At 41.5% G+C, this 17,693-nt stretch overlaps 1 protein-coding gene across 2 annotated transcripts in view; it reads right to left on the reverse strand.

The window, feature by feature from the left end:
- LOC147127344 (uncharacterized) overlaps positions 1 to 17,693 on the reverse strand; it is a 112,145-nt gene that overhangs the window by 76,948 nt on the left and 17,504 nt on the right. The gene's annotated exons all lie outside the window — the stretch shown is intronic.

Below are 17,693 nucleotides of genomic sequence, written 5' to 3' on the forward strand. Positions count from 1 at the left end.
CTTGGAGAGCTCAGCACACCAACACACTTCTGCCACTTCAAGCGCTATTTTTTGCTTGTTTAAAGTCCCCCAACTCCATTCCAAGCGTGCTTCGTTTTCATACCTAATTATTGGCATCCTGTGTAAATTGCCAGTAACACCACGTATTATCACTCAGTGTATATGGCAAGCATGCCGCCTTCAATTCATAGCTTGGTGTATGAAACAGCCGGGCATATAAAGTGGCTTATTTTCACGCCAATCATGTTGCTGCAAATATATATTTTTAGAAATTTCTGGCATGTAACTTAAACGTCAGGGTGGAAGGGGGGTGGGGTGTAGGGGGAAATGAAAAGGGAGTCTCTTTTTGGAAAATATTTCTGGCATACATCTCGACACTTCTTTGAGAATGTTGCCTCGGGCGAAGGGTGAGATGCTTCAGCTGTTTCCAATACAAAACTCTCCTTTAGCGAAAACAGCAGTGGAGATGCAAAGATAGCACATGTTGGAGGCTATGGATCCTGATTCACTTGGGAGCGGCTGCTTGTTTAGAGACTTGCTGATCAAAGCGGCCCCCCCTGAGAATGGCTCTATTAGATTTCACACTTTCACCCCCAGGAGCCCAGGAGACAACACAAAGCATACTTTCCTATGTCAATAAATATTAATTTTGTGCTCAGATCAATCCACTTTTTCCAAGTGCGCCTCGAACACAACATATTACTACTGATCAGGCCAAAGAGAACAACATTTTCACAGATACATTTTCAGATTATAAATATTTTTGTCAAAATCTCACTGGCTTTACGAATCAATTCCACAGGTTGGATTAACGCTATATAATTCAACAATTCGTGTTTTGGGGTTCTGATGTGTTGTTGCAGTATAAGGAAAGATGAAAAAACAAACAGTAAATAGGATGTCAGAGATAAAAATCACTTTCTTCTAAGAGTGGATAAAACTCATTTACAAGTCGGATACCGACAAATGTGTATGAGGAACAAAATGGGATGCGCCCCACCAATTCAGAATTGGGCACTTGGACATGCAGTGCAGTGCCAGCCTCGTTTGTTACATGCATTTTGGGTGCCTGCAGGTTACTTGAGGTGTTCAGTGAATGCAGTTACATCAACATAACAGAGGGGCAAAGTAACACAATAAACTCAATTTAATGTGTTGGGACGAAGTTGGAATTGAGGCGACTTTTTGGTTGAATGAGAACTGGGCACAGCACCAAATGAATATAAAACTGTGCTCGCTTCCCGTCAACTGGCAGAGAAGCTTGTGACCTACTGTAGATTTGATTTTTATAAAGCAATATCTTCAATTTGCCTTGTAGCTCAGATAAATGGTGGGATTTGGGTTGAAGTACAGGAAAGACGCATTTGATTTCCCTGCTCCAGGAAGGTGTTGAGGAGTGTCTTTGACAGGAGGTGTTATACAGCAACTACGCAAAGATAATGTATTTGCGCCAGAAAAATGTTTGCTTCCAAAGGCCATATAATACTCCGTTTCAGCTTCATGACTAATTCTGCATCGATTCTTTCAATCTTGTCAGTTTAACGGCTAACACAGTAATGTCTCCGTTTACCTTTTACGAGGTCTGCAATTGTCAGCATCCAATCCAACAAGCCAGTGTGTTTACCCTCCACCGCCGCCCCGCCCCCCCCCCCCCCCTGCCCGGCCTGAATGCCAAGATAAAACCAGAGGTTAGAGCTCCATTTTCTTGTCTCGTTGCCACATCACCATGACAACAGATGCAGAAATCACAACATCTACTGGGGAAGAAAAGCCAGGCGACACCGCATCACAGTGGCACACTAAGGAGAAGCCAGATTCACCCAGAGGAGCCGGTCAAAGATGACCATTTAGCGCACTGAAGAGGAAAGATCAAGGAGGGCGAGGTCTCCCCCAAAGAAAGGCTCCTATGGCTATGAGCAGTTTTGCGCCTCACATCAAAGCTTATTCTGATGAAGTCTTGAGAGGCCTCTACTGGCTGCCAGGGTCCTAACACAACCATTTTAGTGGAAAAAGAAAGCACTCCCTGACATAAGAGGCATTTATTTGCAGGAAGCGGCTACTGTAAAGTGTGAAAGCCGAGCTCAGCAGTGTGGCTTATAAACAGGCCCGCTTTCGTCAAATTCCATGCACGGTTTCGCTTGATGGATTATATGTAAGAAGTGAAAGTCTGTCCCCGCCTCGTGCTTGGTGTTTAAGAGCATGTGTCTGAATACGTTCAATAAAACAGTCAAAGACTTCACACAGCTCACCGAACAATAAAAATCAATACCATTAAACACTTCTTTAAGGAGCCTAAAGTGTTTCCCCCAGCGGCCCCTGTCAGTTTCTATGAATGGTATCTTTTTACAGACGCTTGTCAATAAAACATTGGGAGCATCTTAAATTCTTCATTACATCTCAGAGGAAGCGCGTTTTTGAAGGTCCCGGTAACAGCAAGATCAATAGAGAAAAATCTTGGGAGGAGCGCAAGCGCCTTTCATGCAGCGCTAACTTGTTTCTTCCCGTCTGGGCCATGCGGCCAATCAGGGCGGCACGTTTCAAAGCGTTCTGACCGCAAACGCGCTGATCATCCGCTTCCCGAAGGCATTCCAATTCCTTCACAGGCGTATAAGCAATTTTTACAGTAGTTAAGCAGAGGTGGAACTGCTTCACATAATCTCGCTTAGACCGTCTCCACTGTCGGCCCAGTGACAGATCCTGTTAAAATCCCCAGGCTGAGCTCAAGCACAAAGTGTAGTAAGCTTTTTTCCCCCCCTTCTTTGTGCAATAAACACTCCAAGATGGACAGTGCAAACACTACCGCAATCTGTGTTATCCACCCTTTCAGAATGCTAAAACATCCTACGGCCCAACAAGTCGCAGCACGCCACACCGGATGTTCAAAAGTCTTTTCCAAAAGTAGCTGTAATTCAGCATTAAACAGCAGGTTGTGACACATGCACACACACACACGAAAATATTGTGCGGGACTGGATTCAGCCTGAAGCAAACGGGTCACACGATGGGAGGGTGCAGCAACAGGTCAGTTAACTATTACACAGGTCAGGTTATTTACACCCCTTTTTCTCCTCTTACCAATCCTACTAGTCATTTGCATGTCTAACTTGACACTAACTTGATCCGAGGAGGCAGCTTTAATTGTTTAACCTTAAGCTGACCATGACAAATTGGCCCTTTCACAATGAGCCAACAGGCTTACACAACAAGGACGAAGAGTGTCTCAACTCAGATGTTACTATACATCAAATGTTTAAGAACTGATGAAAGACAAAATGCATTAACTACATAAATAAAATTGACTAAAGTTCCGGGTTTTATGCATTTAATAGTAGTTTCGTGAGTTGTAGTAGGCAACAAGTAAAGTGTTTTTCTCACTGCTGATTCTTCTCAGCAATTGAAAATGCCACTAAATCAGGATTGAGGATAAAGACGAATGTCAATCCCAACTGCCGAAGTGACTGATGAAAATGAATTCAGGTATATGTTTAACTAGAAGGTGTGTCTTATATGTTAAGTCTAGTCAAAGATCTCAATCATAACGGAGCAGCTATAACTTCTCTGTTTTTCTATTTCCGAGGCTGACTCCCGAGAACCCCCCTCCCTACCCTTTCCTTACCCCTTCGCCCCATCCCGCCTGAGCTTCAAAGCAGAAAGAGCTCCTGGATCGCTAATGCTTCAGATGGTAGCACCAGCGCTAACAACCTGGAGAGGTTCAAGAATTCTTTGCAGCGAGCTAAGGTCATTTTCTCTCCCTCCCGCCACCTTCCTTATCACCACCACCCCCTTAGAAAAATGCTTCTCTCTATTAAATCAGAGCTCACAGCTCCAACTGGTCATCAGCTTCCTGCCCAATCCTCACTAAGCCGGTCATTTCTGGCCATTATTTACTTTAATGTGCTTTGGCTGATGCCGACGCAAAAGTCTCGGATCAGAGAATAATGTGTCAGAGGCTAGCGGACCGAGACGCAAGCACAAGGCTGCCTGTAGATTAGCTATGGCAGATGGGCTTTACAGGGGCTTCCTGTGAACGGTAGTGTTGATTGAGAGGGCATAATGAGAGAGGTGGTCTCCTCACAATGGACCTCACTGCACCTCTTTTGGCCAAACAACCCCCCCCCCCCCCCAAGCCCTGCTACCAGAGCCCTTCGGCGCTCGCTCCTTTTGCTTTGGGTGCCTCTGCGAGGAAGTTAGGAGTGCAGAAATGAGCACAAAAGCAACTGTAAATAGGCATGAATGCTAATCCAGCATTAATTGGTTGCATTTTAAATTGGGTGTGCACTCTCGTGGACCAAAGACCTAGGCCCCTTTTCATTGTTGACTTGACCTGCTTCCGTTAAGTGAGAGATTGACGAAGACCAATGCAAAACAGTAGCCAAACAAATAAATGCCTTGTGTTTTTGTTCATGGCATTATAAGTGACACAATTTTGGTTCTCTCAAATAGAGCTATTCACATTACGACATGTCGACGTAAAGAGGTAAAACTGCCTGCAATTGGAAGTCTTCAGCATCAGGCCTCTTCCAAATGTGGATAAAAATCCAATGTAAAGGATATCTTCCGATGAGAATGCAGTGCAAACACGCAGACAGAATAGGCCTATACCCCAACTTCTTGTCAGCTTGACGTCATCAAAATACACAGATTGGTGACATACGGTATGTAAACCTGCACCTGATCAAACCGCAGACAAACAAAACACCCACCACAGCAAAGGCATTGAGCAATAAATATAGTCTGAATATACCAAATTAGAGGAAGAGTCTGGCACGCTCAACTAAAGGCTTGGTAACGGTTACTATATTATTTATCGATTTTTGACAATTTGTGAATCTGCGCATGCGGGTCATTTCATGTGTTCCAGCAGTGTCATATCAGGTATACAGTCATTGGAATTGTGCACTTTAACCTGCTGTGTAAAACCAGCACAAGTGCATCGACTTTCCTTCAGATTGTCTGTTGAGTGTTGCGGCTACCTAGCTTGTGTTGACACTCAGTGAACAAGGTGAAGGAGAAAAAGCCCTCGGCTACTCCCAAGGGTCAAGTTTGTGTACAAAAGTTAAAATTCAGTGGCGTCCGACTCTCTCTGTCTACGGCTCGGGAAGTTTCCACACAATCCGTGGCCCCCCAATTATCCCCTTCCTCCGAGCGCCTTGAAGCAACTTTTTCTTAACTCCTTTCACTGGGCTCTTGTCAAGGCGTGAAAGAAAAACTAACCACCATGTCAAGAGAAGTCTGCTGCCTAGCAACAGGGCCACAGTTGAGGTCTGATTTGCTTCAGCTTTTTGAGTAATGGGGATTGACAATGTTAAGGCAGTCACAAGTGTTGTTTGCCACCACTGAAACGCAAACAAAAAATGCATTGTTTTTGCTAAGTATTGAGCATGATTGATGTTTTAGGCACCACAATGGAATCATTCATTTGCCCCCTTGTGTTTTTGCCAGAATTGATGTCATATCTTTTCATGGCCGGTTAAAGGTTTGTGAAGGGGCACGAAAACGCGCAGCTTTTAGTCTCGCTTGCAGACGGCGCGCACACATTTCTATAACTGGTGAACTTTAATGATGCCATTCAGGACGCTCTTCATCTCACCCAGAAATAATTCAATAAGAGACTGTGGCCTTCAGAAGTCTCTGTGTCCTGTCACAATAGCGGACGGGCGCACAAAAGACAAAGTGAATGCAACAAAGAGGGCATCCTGAATGCCACAGCCTTTGATTCGTTTGTTCACTGACTTTTTTTCTCTTGGGATTTGTTTTTTATGAGGCACCTTCCCTCGCAACTTAACACTCAAGAGTGTACAAAAAGTGCTATTTATTTTGGAGTATGAAGCATAGATTTTTAACAATAAAAAAATAAAAAATATTCCGACAGACACTACTACAGAATTCACTGGCATCTGTAAAGTAGCGGCTCTAAAAAGCATATGTTCACACAATGGGATGCTACTATGATTTATACAAGCATTTATAGCATCAAATATTGAACTAAATAAATGGTTATTCACTTTTGGAAGCATAATTGTCTTAGGTGGAGATGAGCGTGGTGTAATGCGGCAAAAAGAGAAGTGTTCTAGATTATTTTTTCATTTTATTTATTTATTTATTTTAATCCAGAGGGTTCTGAGTTTGATGCTCCGAAGTTCCCAACATGAGGTTTTAAGGTTGCAACCGATGCATATTGAACTAGTACAATGTCACACTGCACGCAAAGGCATACTCAGTTATTGCCATAATTCCTATTTCTTTGTTTTTCATACAATTATTATAATTATGGCTTAACTACTGTGAAACTATGCAGATTCAAATTTACCTATAAATTAGGGTTATTTTGCTAGGAATTAAACTGTCATAAAATGAGCACCTTCTCTAACGTTTCAGTTCTTTAAAAGAAGCCACACAACGTATTCTAATTTATTTCAGAGCATTTGTCGTTATTCAAAATCTCAAACTATAAGTGAAAAAAATCATTTGAACTTTTGTGATGGTCACCAAAAATGTCTGCTAAGTTATATATAGCATATTGAAATCCGTGTATACACATTTAACATAATTTAAGACCAAATAATTTCCTAGTTTAGAGAAGAGTCTTTACAGTGTTGGGGATGTTTCTAACGATTTATATTATTTGAATGCATATTTAAACTGAGCAGAGTGTTTTTTTTTTAGATGGTTAGATCAGCTCATTTAAACAAAATAGAAGTGCCTGCGCAAGCGTAGCCTGATTCCATCACTTAAATGTAAAATTTCGAATCCATTAATTTTCTCTGCTCTGACGAGCATTTCTCAAATGGCACAATAAGAAAGCCATCCATCACAAAAGAAAATGAGTGCAAAAATAAGGTTATGGCCTATTTGCATTCTCTGCTCACCGGGAGGAATACGGAGGCCGCCAGGCAGAGAGTGGAGTCAACCTCAGAAGGCCCATGAAGTGATGGTGGGCGAGTCCACAGAGGGCCACAGCCCAAACAGAGGCGCTATCAAGCATACATTCTCCATCTTTCAACTCCCCCTCCCTGCGTTCACTGTGTTTACATTACACATGTATATAACACTTAATCTTAATATATTTCTGCCACCCAGGGGTTAACATGGCTTCGGTGATAATACTTATCCTTCTTCGGCAAAAGAGAGGAGCAGGGAAAAAAGAACTAATTATCTTAATTGGATGTGCAAAGCCCCACTGTTCACTTTATGCGTCTCATATGTCCTTTCAAAAGCGAGTTTCAATATGTGCAGGCTAATCTTTGCCACCGGTCCGCTTTATACGAGGCTGTGTGACGATGACACGTCTGTATTATCGGCACGCGTGTAATTTTATCAGTTCACATCATGGTCGCCCCTACCCTCTCCTTTTCATGTTGGATCTTATCACATGGCATGCTATCATATTCACCGTGGTGCATGAGTCGTGCTGTAAATGTGGACAGGTTACATCAAGACCAGAACATTCACTTGGATTAATTCTTTGTCAACATGAATAAAATGTACAGTTCAATCAGTCCAGTTAAACAGAATGGGGAAAATCTCCCTAAACATTCTGAACGTCACACTGGTATTGAAACTGTTTCAGTGCTGATGTTGCCCCGAGAAGTCACCATAGTGTGTGAGTAGCTGCCTAAATCCAGTTTACTTTGATAGAAGTCTTACTGTATCATTTGCATCCCGAGTTTTTGAATTACCATGTTTGTTTGCAGAATTACTTTCCTACCTTCCTATCATTTAAGCATTTGTAGAATTGATTTATTGTTGCTGCAGATGCATAACTACAAAACCTTAGTTGTTGGTTTCAGCCAAGTAGTACGTTCCATTTTTTTTTTGACAGACAGAACCCTTGATCAATTAATTATGTGTATCCCTAATGTTTGAATCACATTTTGTTGGTTAGCAGGATTGCGTTAAAATCGCTGAGTCAATTGAGTAGAACTAGAAGCAAACAAGAACTGATTTAACGGTGGTTCAGATACTGAATTTTCTTCCACTTTTGTTGCTATTGTTTTCAGTTAGGAGGAGCACACTATTTTTATTCAACAGAACTCTAAACAATCAATTCACTGATTATGTACATCACTAATGTTTGAATCATTGTTCGTACAGCAGAACCAACCTAAAACCTCCAATTAAATTGATTGTAACTCAAGCCGAGGAAGAACTGATTTAATGTTGGTGACGATGCAGAATTATTGTTGTTGGTTGCCGCCAAGAGATGGACTCCACTTTGCTTTGACAGAACCCTTAAAAATCAATTATCGATTATGTGGATCAGAGTTTTTGAATCATTTAACTGTTTGTTAGCACTAGCAGTAGTATGCTTAAACCTATGGCACAATTCTATGGAAATCCAAAAATACCGGAGCTAAATTTTCTTCCCTTTTTCTTGTCGTTGGTTGCGGCCAATTAGTACACAATTCATCAATCTCTACCCAAACTCTTAATGATCTTTTAACTCCAGCCCTAATCTGTAATAAAGTATTTTTTTTTCAATATATATAAACACGCTTAACTAGTCAAGAAGCAGAGCAGCACAACAAACAGTGCCTTTCTACTTGTGACGTGGCATGAAAAAGTCTTCCCGCGTCGATAACAAATGGCTTCTAGCACTCACGCCATCTGCCCTTAATGAGTCCATTTTCTCCCTGCGCCATTTCCATACTGTATTGTGCATCGCTGTACTGGCATTTGCATAATTGTTCAAAGATTTTGAGGCGAAATAGACATCCACGCTGAGCGAGAGTCGTAGAACGAAGAAGAAAAGGAACAAGTGAAGATGTTTGGGAGGAAAAAAATAATAATCGAATTTTCTCCCCCCGCTAAAGCCCCCACAGTAACCTAATCAGGAGTTGCTTTATCTGCTAATCCACATTTAAACTTTAACCTGTAGGGGGGCTTTTTGTGTTAGTTAATGTAAGCATAAAGGCAGAGGCCGGCATGAATGACTAATCAGATCCATCATACATTGTGAGGGCAAATAGCTTTTCACAATGAGAGTGACTTCTAAACTTGAAATAAAACAATGGCCACGTAGGAAGAGAGAAAAAAAGCAGAATACATTAGCGCTCAAAAGGCAACTTCTTAATCAGCTCAGCTGCCATACAGAAAAACGTGGATGTTGGGTCATTTGGTAAATGTGGAGTGGGAGTGATGGGGTGGGGGTAAGAAAGAAAACGACGGCCAGCTGCTAATGGAGCCAAAGCGGGAATAAAAAACGGATGGACAGGCATATTAAAACGGGAACAAATGTGTGGAACTTAATAAAAAGTAATTGGAGGGAAATCTTGACACGCCCATGGGTCACGCCGCCATGACAAATGACACTCACGACAGATGACATATTAGGCTTTTAATATTTCAGAAGCAGCACCCTCTACCAACAATTGGTCATTCACTGCGGAATTTCTTATGGACGGCATTTTATACTGAAGAGGGGCACCAATTGAATTCACACAAAAAGAAAGATCATTTAGTATGGCGCAATAAAAAGCACCAGTTGTCCAAACAAACATACATGCTGAATATTCATAAAGACTGTGTGGAATAAAGCATTATTTACTAGTGTGACGCAAAACACTCCGAGTCAATTACCTGTCACGAGTGGCGCATGCTAAACGGTGCAATCCACACGAGAGATGGGAGTTAAACTGTAGTTGTTGTGGTGGTCTGTTTTTGGGTTTTTTTGTGCCTCATTTCACAGCATTAAACGTCCACTGACAAGACTTGACTCCAGTGGGACGAGCGCTCTAATATGTTGTGTCAGAACGGGTGACACCGCGTCTGCGTGGCAACAGCAATACATGAACTTAATAAGCACTGAATAAGGCTACCGCTTGGATATTTTTTTAATCCCATTAGCGGCTGGGGCATGCATCTGTTTCTACTTTATAAGATATCTGTTATTCAGTGGTAATCACAGCTATTTGATGTGGTATATTCATAAGACTTCCAATCCCATCCTTTCAATTTTAGCCATTTTCTACATACCTACATCTTTGCGAATAATCCAAATGCTAACAAAAAGTGGTTACAATTGTCACCATGACAAAAAAAAAAAGAAGAAAAAAAAACATTCTGCGGACTGTGCTTCTTCAAGGGTGCGAGGCCACTGGAAGACTAGGTTGTGGTCTCAGTGCAAGTCTGTGGTGTCCTGTGCTGTACTTTCATGAGTTTATCGTGGCTTCCGTGGAGGTCCCAAAGCTCTCCTGAAGGATCTGACGCCATCTAGTGGTCCTGAAGATGCTCTTCAACAATTCAAAGATAAGCTATAGCCTCCTCCTCCCCACCACCATACACACACACACACACACACACACACACACACAAACACAGCCACAAAAAGCCCACCTCTTTTTAAAGGAACTGTTACGACCTTAAAACAGATAACATAATGGCAGGAATTTTCTTCTTTTTTTTTTTTTATGGATTAAAAAAAATGTGATACCGGTATTTCAACTCTCAAACGATTTTTGAAGCCATGTCTATGGCTGTATTTGCACTGCAGGTCCATGTATCCATTGCTATTTTTTGGGGTTGTGTACATATATTGTATGTGTATTTCAAGTAGCACTTAAGCAACTCCACAAGTGTGAACACTGACGTAGGCCTGGGCTGACTCATATCGATTCAAACAAACCACATTATTCCACTGGCCGCCTTTGGCAATTATTTTGCTTATTTAACGACCGACACATCAGTTGGTGTGACCATATTAAATCTTCGATGCATTTGCTGTATTTTACATTTGTTGTAAGTGTTGTTTAACGTGTTTGTGTCATTTTGGGGCGAATAGGCCAATTTTGATGACATCAAGCTCGCATTGACAAAGTATATCCAATCAGTGCATTAACGCTGCACTCGCATTGGCCGATATCCAATGGTGGATTTGTATCCATATTTGGATGGGGCCTGATTCCAATCTGAAGTGATCCAATTTCATGAGTTTTTTTTTTTCTATTTACACTCCTGCGACATGTATCACAATTGTGTGACTTGGGGCGTGAATCCAGTCAAAGAGCAACTTCATTTGTTTAGGTGTCTCACTAAACCCCTCCTAGACTAAATATTTTTTTCCAAAAATCCATGCAGACTACAAAAATGTCTAAATATGAATAAAATATTCAATATTTTGAAAATAAATGCGGCTTCTGATTTTCTCTTAAAAAGCCTAGCTAGCTAGTGGTAACGACAACAGTTGAGATTATGTACAATCTATTATGTACAGAAATCACTCCAGTGGTTTAATGTTAACAAAATTGGCATGTTGGTAAAAACATACCCATATTTTTAAATCACTTATTTTTACAGCAATGAATTCAGTACACAATTTTTGGAGGTGAGCCTTTAATATTAAAGTTCAAACAGAATAATAAAAGAAGTCGTCCCAAGGGCAGTGTAATCTTTTTACATCCTATAAATGTCACTATTTGCATAATACTGCAAAATAAAGTTGTCCCTGTCATATTAACACTTTTAGGAATCCTAATGAAGTTGGCCGATCTATTTTCAATTTTTGCAGATTACGATATGTAAAGAAACAATAAGGGAGGTCGAGGCTTTGCTGCTGTAATCACGCAATTTAGCAGCGCACCCAGGTCTTATATGACAGGCCAATTTTCACACTTATTAAGCCGCTGACACACTCGAAATAATCGTATTAGCATTTTTGGTGAAATTAGCCCAATTTCTGGGGGGATATTGATGTAATAGACTCTCCTATACAAGTTGTGATGTCTCTATTGGCGCTGGGTGCCAGGCAGGGGGTGAAACGTTACGAGTCCCGCCCCTCTCAACTGCTCGGCCCGTTAAGCTATGCACAAGTTCCTTTGGAGGGTTTCTAATCACGGATGTGGTGCTAAATGATTTCATTTTGCTAGGTAATAAAAGATGTATGATTTTAACACGTCTGGTGGCCGCCCCCTGCAGGGATGGTCGAAGGCGAATTTAAGAGCAGCGAACAACTTCCCCGCACTATGTTTAACACGGCTGACATTTTACCTTTTGGTAAACACAGCCAGTAAGTAGAAGTTGCGGTGTCGTAACTCTCGGCTGCGAAACGAGGCCTCCGACTGCGAGCGGTGGAAAGAAGAAAAGCAAGGCACTCGGCTCGTCGGCCCCCTCCGGTGAGGAATGTGCACATTGCAACTGCCTTCAACTGGGGTTACCACCACATCCTGGTACTTTTATCTTTAACCCCTGACCCCTGGCACATCTGGAAACCTAGTTGGGAGTCAAACATGAGGAAGTTTCCCTTTTCCTTCCCTCAAAGCAGTTAGAGAGATGCTCTCGGACCGACATTAGGCTGTGTTTAATGGCGCCACTAACTATGAACTCTGGGATACTGACCGTTTGCGTCGAGCCAAGCATGGGACACAGATGGCGAGAGCCCACTATTGATCCTCTTGGCCGGGTGGCTTCAAGACTTGGAAGCAGATAAACATCTCAGCTGGAGCTCGACAGCTTTGATGTCGGCGGCGGACGATCTGGACACCGCGCAAAACATGGCCAATCAAGATGTTTTGAAGTACAGACACCTTTTTCTTTTTTTCACGCCCCCTTTGGATCTACTGTTTCGAATCAGTTCTTTCCAATCAAGCTCTTTCATTGCAAATGGCTCGCTGAATAGCGCTCTGTCTAAGGGGCATATGGCGGAGCATTTAAAGAGCGACACTGTGCGGGCGCATGCCTTAAATGACTGGCTGCCATTTTGAATTGAGTGGGTTGGCATCCTCGACAACAGTCGGAGCCTTGAAGCGGTTGAGATGATTAGGCTTCGAAACGAGTCATAAACAACTACCGTGGGCTACAATTGTCAAGAACATGTGCTTTATCTTCATAAAACTTTTTTTTTTTTCGGTTTGTCAATGAAGGGCTATCGACTAGTAAGCTTTGGACAGAGATGGGCTTCCTTTTTTTTATTTATGCTATACTGTCCAATTACAGGATGTCCTCAGTTGATGGTCCAGACATATTACACTAAGTTAATAAAAGGAAACGTGGCAGAAGACAACATTGTCATGTGGGGGGAAAAGGTATTGATCGATTGTTTCACATTGATGCCCTGGAAGTGTTTTTTTTCAAACAAATAGTGACTGTAAACATGGCTTCACTACTGCATAAGTAAGTGATGGACTACGGCGCACAACGACTTGCTTAAAAATGTGTTTTATGTTGCCACCGTAGGCACGAAGCTGATATGAGCCTACTACACAAAGATATGGATCCAGAGATATGCACAGCATCTTTAAGTAAAATGTCTAGCCTAATGCCATGCCTTATGCGAGCATTACCAGCCACATATGGTCACAAAATGTGCTTGGTTTTACGGATGGAGTGATCCTCAGCAACTTCCACAGGGTAATCAATCTGGCTCCAGGGCGGTGGGGGACAAAAGAAAACAGCTCTACTAGTAAATGGAATTAATGAGATCAAGAAATGGTGGCAAATGTCTTCTTATTGCACTGTAAATTGGAGCTATTCACCCTCTAGCATTCAGATTTTGCACAAAATGAGCGGTTTTTATGGGGTATGGACGACATTTCACTCACTCACTAAAAATTTACACAACAATTGAAGGCCAGGATGGACATCATATATTCTGTTTAAGTGTGGTTGATTGTAATTTATGGCTTTTTGAAAAAAATGTGGCGAAATGAAATGCACCACAGGGGATCCTCTGTTTACATTGGTGACTACAAACGTCGTATCGAGGTTACGGACAGCTCGCAATGAAAGTGTTACAATACATCATCACATGGTTGACAAGATACACATGGTTACTACCATTCCTATGTTGCAATTTGATCGATTTATATATGGATGGCCCAGAAGTGTTTTTCATACAATTATCGACTGTAACTATAACTAAACTCCTGCATTACCATAGGTTAGTGATAGGCTACAGCACATTCACACGTATCTATAAACCTCGGTTACAGTGCCATCATAGATCGGAACTTTGTCATAAACTGGGGGACCCCTTGTAGTCTAAATAAATGACACCGTTGAAAATTGATTGGTTAACATTGCTTGAATAAAGTTTGGCTAGTCTGTGCATTTAATCCTTTTGAAACAGGATGGCACAATTCAAATTGCTGTTTTTTTTTTAAAAAAATGCTTTCCTTGTCTCACATGTGGCAGGTATGAGTTTAAAAAAAACAAATCAAACATACAGATGAAATATCTTGCCTTTGCAATTTATTCAAGCAAATATAAGAGAGGGAATAGCAGCATCCGCTTCAAAGTCCACTCTTAGAGTGTGTGTGCTCTGTAATAACAGGTCATATTTTTACATCTGCAGCCCTTGCTGAGAGAAGAGCATTTCACACATCTTACTACCCTGTGGTTTCCTGGCTAATCCTCACGGGCCATGTCATTGCCATATCTTTTTCTAAAGAGATCTGAAGCTTTCTGAAAGGCGTGATAGCTACAAGAGGAGTTCACCGTCTTGATTCTGGACTGTCCAAATTCACATTTCAAATAACTTTCTTCAAAAAAAAAACTTCACATAGACTTTGAGTACTCTTTGAGAATATATGTTGTACCTGGAAAGTGTTAGAAACACACTTAAGCAAATGGTGAACTCTCCTTGTAGATGTGTCTAAAAGATTGTGGTGACTTCAGGAGAAAATTTTGTTACAATTTAAAAAAGAAAACAGTGGAAATTGGAGGTCACTCCATGCTAATGGTGGCAAAATCTACTAATTGTTGGCTTGTTTACAAGATAAATCAGAGGGTTAATAGCGTTACACCACTAGAACTTGACCTTTGAAATTGTTTGGTTCTCAGCTGTCCTTTCTGTTTTCTTGTATGAGACACAAAATGGCTACACGCAGAGCCAGATAGAGTTGCCTGCTTGTTACTTGATAAGCTTCAGGCACAGACATGTGCCTATTATCACCAGGAAGTGTTTGGCTGCATAATTAGCAATCATCAGACAAGTCTCACTGCCACAAAGGACCTTAATTTTAGTGAAGTTTGGGTGCCCTAAAGCTTTCCCCTCAACACTAAAGAATATTTGCTCATCATGAAATGAGATGAGTTTAATTGCTGGGGAACAACGGTTAAAAAACTCCCCCTCGATCACACACATTCTGGAATGAAGGGTAAGATCAGGCCAGCTAATTATGCTAATAAGCAATTGTTCAAGCGTGGTGATATGTTTACTGAGTGGCTTGATGTGTTTCCTGTGCTGTGTCATGAGCAGCCAGTCTACGCGTCTTTTTTCCACCTTTTTTTCCAAGATGGCTACACCTGAAGGCAACGGTATTGTGCCCTCATCCATCCTGCCCAAGTCATTACCCTTGGACGGGGAAGAAGATAAATACTGTTGCAGATGCTTAACTCTCTGCAAATGAGATTTTGCTAGCCAGATTTATCAAGCCTTGGCGGGGTGTTTAAGGCTCCAAAACTTGGCCCTCGGCATGATAAAATGGCAGCACATGTTTCTGAATCACACGCCACAGTGTTGTTGCCAAAGGGTTATGATGATTTAGTCAACTGTTTTTTTCCCCCGCCCCTTTTGTGCATTGTGGCCTTTGACGTTCTTGAATTTGGTTGTCTTAAGGTGGAGTACACTACCAAAAACTGATATATGATAGTATTTTTTTAAGTGTCACGGTCATAACTTTGCAAAAATTGCATTTGAAAATAGCTGATTTCACAAAGACTGATTTGATTGATTTTTGTGGGGTGGGGGGAAAAAGATTTTATTTTAAGCCCTCATGACCAAGTCATAGATGTAATCCCTCCAAATTGATTTTTACAATCTTAAATATCAATTGAAACTAGAAATCTTGCAAACACTCGAGCGTTATCTTTAGCCTGACCTTTAACATTTACAGGGGATCTCCGTTTAGGCTGGTCCTGACATACGAGGCTTCGAGGTTGCAATCAGAATGCAATGAACTAGTTAAAAGTAGTGATAGACTATGGTGTGTTCTGACTTGCGTACAAACATGGGTTAGGTCTCTGTTACATCGTAGCAACGATACCTTCAACTGTGAAACGTACCCATCTAATCAATCACTATCCAGTACCATCCATCTCTGTCATCGGCACCTTCATTAACGTGTGCCTCATCTCTGACGACAGGTGCCGCTGACGGCTTTTTAAGGGTTCCGTTAGCCATGCTGCTCAGCCACATGAGCAGCTGACAAACATTGCAAAAGTATAACGTAATGAGATCCGGTAACAGTAAGTGCAGCAAGTGAAACCCTATCAAATGGTGTCATTTGATAGCTGCTTAGCTAAAACAACACTATTAGCAACAGCCTGAGCATGATAGTAGCCAATGAACCGGACAGAAAAAGGCCTCTGATCCCCCGTTTATCGCACAGCATAAGTTCCAGAACCATCGGGAATACTTGAAGCTATACTTCTACTTAGAGATAATATACTGTATGAAAAAATATTGCAAGTATAAAATGTATAGAAATACTGTATGTATAGTAGTGTCTGTGACTTAAATCTGAGCAATTAAGAGGCAGGAGCAATGAACTGCAAGATCCAAAATCTGTTTGTGTCTTCATGACTTGATTTAAACTAAGTTTACCTACTTCTCAGAAAAATATCTTGGCATCTGAATATCATAGCCATCGAACTAACTGTTGAAGGCCCAATATTCCACGGTGACTCATGAATCCATTTGCCCTACATGTTGCATCAAATCCATCCATAGGCATTAAATAACCAATAGTGTTAACATGCTCAAACTAGTTACACTGGCAGGGCTGAGGCTCTAAATCATCATACGCGCAAATCTACACTGTTAAAAGTCCAGCGCAGTATGCGGCCTGCACTCGCACCAAGGTCGCTGATGGGAAAATTCATAGGCCAGCCATAAAATGATGTACATCTGAACCTGTTACTGTCGAGCTTCGCTTTTTACGAGCCACCACGGAGCATCCCACTGTGAAACGCCATATTTATGCTGGCATTATATGTGAAAGAATTAGGATCATAAAAACGTGCCGGCCACACAAAAGCTCTAGAGGACCTCTGTTGTGCGAGACCGACCGTTTGCGCAACTGCAGCCTACAAGTGGAGCTCGTCTGCTTTATATTACACTCAAAACAAGAATTTCTTTGTTGCACTAGCTTTGCAGGAGTTGAAAATATTTATCCACTGTTTACAACATTGGATAACAGGTTTTGTTTGACTGACCACAGTAGAAGTCTGGACACACAAGAGAATTTGAAAGATCAAACGATGCTGCTGTGAGGACGTTAACAAGCTGAAAAAACATCTCTTAAAACCATGTACTGTTCATTTTTATCAATGCACAGTGAGTGTTTGTTTTTGATTTAAGTGAGGGGAGGCAGCAAATGAATAAAAACGACTGTGGCAATGAGTGAAAATGACAGAAGACGGAGGAATTAGCCCAACCAAATATGGATCAATTTTGTTTGTTTTACAAAGAATTAGTCTTGGTATGTTACAAAACATGTCTGTGCAAGGCAACCCTCTTTCGTCTAAGAAAATCAGGGCACCACCCGGCGAGCCGTCAGCCCTCCCGTTCTGTCTCCCTCTGTTGGTCATTGTTTTTTTATGTCTCTTGAGCGAGTTGAAACTGTTAGATGAATTTCATTGCTTCGCCCTTGTAATATGTTAAATGACAATCAAATTCAATTTCCATTACTAATCAACACAAAGGGATTCCAGTTTGATACACACTTCTAAAATAACAAATGTAATCAAATTACCCA

Source organism: Filicampus tigris, chromosome 21, assembly GCF_054856515.1.
Source record: "Filicampus tigris isolate MCC_2025a chromosome 21, RoL_Ftig_1.0, whole genome shotgun sequence".
NCBI classification, from domain to species: domain Eukaryota; kingdom Metazoa; phylum Chordata; class Actinopteri; order Syngnathiformes; family Syngnathidae; genus Filicampus; species Filicampus tigris.